A 4,716-nucleotide genomic window follows, 5' to 3' on the forward strand; every position below is an offset into this window, starting at 1 on the left:
GATCTATGTGTGGTTGTTGGGGCTTTTTAGCCATAATGTTATTATTTTGAGTTAGAAGCCAGATTTGAAGTTGCTACTTCAGATCTAAGCATATTATGGTCTTGAGAAGCATAAAGTAGCAGCCCTTGAGTTGATTATGGAGCCTCCTTGCCTTAAACCCTAGTTTATGGTGTATTTTGCCTACATCTCCTTCTCTACACGTAAAGTTTGCAACTTTACGTGATGAATAGGCTTGGGAAGGGTAGATCTACAGATTTGAGTCCCTGCATGACTCAAATGTCCTCTGCATGTGTGAAGGACCGGATGGACTCGGCGAGTCCTTTGAGTGGACTTGGTGAGTAGCTTGAAGATGAGGAGGAACTCAACGAGTGGGATGAACAACTCGTCGAGTCGGATGAAGTTGGGCATGAACTCGGCGAGTTGGAAGAACAACTCGGCGAGTTGGATGAAGATTGCCTTGTACTCGGCGAGTCTGTTCTTGGACTCGGCGAGTCAGGTCGCGAAACCCCAACTCGAACCAGTGAGTCGATTAGAGACTCAATGAGTTGGGCAGGTCAGGACTCGAAAATCTGTAGACTCGGCGAGTCATGGATTGACTCGGCGAGTAGAGTCGCGAGTGGAAGGACTCTGAACTTATGAACTCGGCGAGTCAATAGGGTGACTTGGCGAGTAGGGTTGATCTGGAAGGTTGACTTTGACCAGGACTTTGACTTTGACCAGAGTTGACTTGGTAGTCTTTCGGGGGTCAGTTAGAGTCAGTGTTGCATTGTTATTGTGGGATCATCAACAAGTTTAGCCAGTGCAGGTGAGTTTCCCTTTGTATGAATGGGTCTACGGCCACAATGCCGACCCATGTAGTTATGAGTAGAAGACCCGGGGATTAGCCCTAGGCACAGTATGCTAGTATGATATACGGGACGAGGTCCAATGATAGAGGGCGGGTTCCCAAGGAATGGTTTATGTGATAGTTTATACTTGTTGTCTGTGTGATAACTGTATGTTCCCGGTAGGGAGGTGAGTGTGGGCGAGGTCCTGTATCTCACCAATAGCAGAGTGTGGATGGTGTTCCACATCTCAGTAGCAGCAGATCAGGGGCGAGGCCCAAGTTAGGGAAGGAGTGAGGGTGGGTTGGGCCCGTACCTCACTATCAGTAGGAGTATGGACGGGGTTCCATGACTCATCAGTAGCAGGACAAGAACGGGGCCCAGAGATAGGCGAGGCCTTAGGACAAGATTCGTTAGTATGTGTTGAGCTTATGTGACGTGATGTGATGTGATATGTTTATGTGCTATTATATGTTAGTGGGTGAGGCCCTGTGACAGGCGAGGCCTAAGTGAAACAAATCTGTATCTGAGCGGGGCTCGAAGCCAGGCGTGGCCTGGAGCGGCGGGGCCGTTGTAGCGGGCGAGGCCCGAGGTAGGGGGCGAGGCCCAGGATAGCGGGCGTGGCCCAGTATGTGTAGTATGTGGTTATGCATGGTATGTGGTAGGGTGGCGAACTCACTAAGCTTCGTGCTTATGGTTTTCAGTTTTGGTTTTAAGTACTTTCGGTAGCGCAGGGAAGAGCTCGGGGTGATCGCATGGCACATACCATAGTTTAGACAGCCTGGGAATGTTTACTCTGATAACGAACATGTATTTTGGAAACTAATACTCTGTTTATGTTTTGAAATGACGAATTTGCTTAAAGTAATGTTTTCTTAAAAGAAATTTTTAGTTTTGAATATTGGGACGTTACAGTAAAGCTAATGTTGTTACTGATGCTCTTAGTCGGAAAGTCAATGTTGAGAGAAAAAGGCCAAGAGCGTTGAGAATAGAAGGTGTCTCGACAATTGTCGAGAGTATAAAGAAAGCTCAAGAAGAAGGTTCTGAAAAGAATGACAGGAAGGAGGAACGTTTGGGCAAAACGTTGGTGTTTGGTACAAACGGTCATGGACTGAAGGTATTCCAAGATCGTATTTGGGTACCTAAGTCAGGAGGAATAAGAGATCTTCTGAAGGAAGAAGCTCACAAAACCATGTACTCAATTCATCCTGGCAGCACTAAAATGTATAGGGACTTGAAACCCTACTACTGGTGGCCGACGATGAAGCTTGATGTTGCAAAGTATGTGGTCGAGTGTGTGACTTGTGCAAGAGTCAAGACACAACATCAGAAACCATATGGGAGTTTAGAGCCTTTACCTGTGCCTATGGGTAAATGGGAAGACATTGCTATGGATTTTGTCACTAAACTACCCCGAACAAAGAATGGTCACGACATGATTTGGGTGGTCGTTGATCGATTCACTAAGAGTGCGCATTTCATAGCAGCCAAGGAGAAATGGTCTATGGATAAGCTTGCGAATTCTTATGTGAAGGAAATTGTGAGGCTTCACGGTGTCCCGTTAATGATTGTGTCAGATCGTGACAACCGTTTCACCTCAAGGTTTTGGAAAAGTCTAGAAGAGGAAATGGGTACCAAGTTGTGTTTAAGTACAGCTTACCACAAACTGATGGTCAGAGTGAAAGAACGATACAATCACTTGAAGATATGTTGAGAGAATCTACCCTAGAATTCCTAGGTAACTGGGATGAACATTTACCTTTGGTAGAATTTTCCTACAATAATAGTTTCCACTCGAGCATAAAGATGGCACCTTATCAAGCTTTGTACGGACAGAAGTGTCGTACGCCGTCTTGTTGGCTTGAGGCTGGAGAAAAGCAGTTTATGGGACCCGAGATGGTCCATCAGACTGCTGAGAAGTTGAAAGTGATCAGGGAAAGAATGTTAGCAGCTCAAGATCGTCAAAAGAGCTATGCTGACAAGAAGTGAAGGCCGATGACCTTCGAAGTTGGAGATTCGGTTTTGCTTAAAGTCTCGCCGTGGAAGGGACTTATAAAATTTGGTAAAAGGGGAAAGTTAAGTCAAGGGTTTATTGGACTGTTTAAAGTTCTTTAGAGGGTTGGGAACCAAGCTTACAAGCTCAAATTACCCGAAGAACTGAATGAAATTCATAACACTTTCCATGTGTGTTATTTGAGGAAGTTCACGGGAGAAGTTCCTGATATAATTCCAATTTCTGAACTGAGAATTGATGAAAACAAAAGGTTAATTGAGGAACCTGAGGCAGTTGTTGACCGAAAGACTAAGAAGCTTCGACGTAAGATGGTCGAATTAGTGCTTGTCCGTTGGAAACATTCGAATGGGCCAAATCTCACCTGGGAAACGGAGAGTGACATGTTGAGTCGCTATCCGCATTTGTTTGTTGATGTGTGATTCCGGGGACGGAATCATCCTAAGGGGGAGAGAATTGTAATGCCTGCGTTTCCAGGCTAGGCATTTTCATTGATGTAATAGTCTAGGTTAACCCTTGTAACTCTTTTTGAAGTATTAATGATGAAATATTTGAGTATTATGTGAATTATGTGTATTTGTATGCTTATTACTTAATTATAAAGATATAATTAATAAAGGATAAAAATAAGCATCGAAATTAAAGTGTGAGATAAGCCCGATATCTTTACATAAAGTTGTAGTGGTCGAAACAAGGATTTTGGAGATATAAGGAATGCCGAAATCCGAGTTATAACAAAGAAGTTATGACCTGTCAAAGTTTCGCGACAGAACCAGCATGACGCCGAATGACGTAAAATATGAATTTAAGATAGAGCGATATCTAGCCTTAGTGATCTAAACGAAAGTCGTAGGTTTCGTTAAACCGAGAGCGTGCATAAAAAGAACGCCCAAATCTGACTTCGTATGAGGAAGTTATGATTTTCCAAAGTTTCGACTTAGCGGTATGCAGCCCTAATACTCAAATATGAGATCAAGTGATTCTTAACCGAAATAATCTAAATGAGAGTCGAAGATCTCGTCAATAGTAGTCCAACGATAAAAAGATAGATGAAAACGAAGTTCAGATGAAGGAGTTATGAATTTCGAATGGAGTTTTCCTGTCCCGACCTACTAAAAATAATATATAAGTAATATATTTATAATATATTAAAAATAAATTCAAAATTAGCCAACGGAGTCTAAACGAGAGTTGTAGAGCATAATCTCACCTTCGCGTGGATATAAAGAACATCGAAGACGGAGTTCGTATGCGAAAGTTATGAATTTGTGAAGTTCGGGGCGCGAACCCCAAAGCCGTGTCAGAGACCACGACGTGGCAGGTCTTCTGACACCTCCGGGAGTCCCCAAGAAGCAACTTGTGACGACGCATGCAGTGACGATCAAGCCCACGACGTGGAAAAAGGTGCCACGACGTGGCAAGGGCAGATTTTGCCCTATAAATAGATTTGAAGGGCCAACCGTTTAGGGTTGCTATTTTCTCTCATCTCGCTCCCGTTTTACCTCGATTTACGTGCAAGAAATATCCCAAAGCCCCGGTATCATCCCAAGACCCGAAGCTAGTCCCGAAGCCCAAAGATCCCGAGAAGAAAAGAGTTTCCGAGCCGAAGCTCTGCCCGCGTGGAGTCCGGTTTTTGTGTAGATCTTCCAGATCTACCGAAGAATACTACTTCTACAAGCCGTAGTGCTGTCTGATCATCTTCTGATCAACTGAGTGTGTAGTTACTTTCTTCTAACGCATACGTGTTATGTGTATATTTTGTTGTTATATGTTTCAATGTATGTTCACTTTCTGCTATCTCATGGATATGAAGTATTTTATACGAAATACGTGTTATGTGTATATTTTGTTGTTATATGTTTCAATGTATGTTCACTTTCT

The sequence above is a fragment of the Lactuca sativa genome, chromosome 4 (genome assembly GCF_002870075.4).
Source record: "Lactuca sativa cultivar Salinas chromosome 4, Lsat_Salinas_v11, whole genome shotgun sequence".
Lineage (NCBI taxonomy): Eukaryota > Viridiplantae > Streptophyta > Magnoliopsida > Asterales > Asteraceae > Lactuca > Lactuca sativa.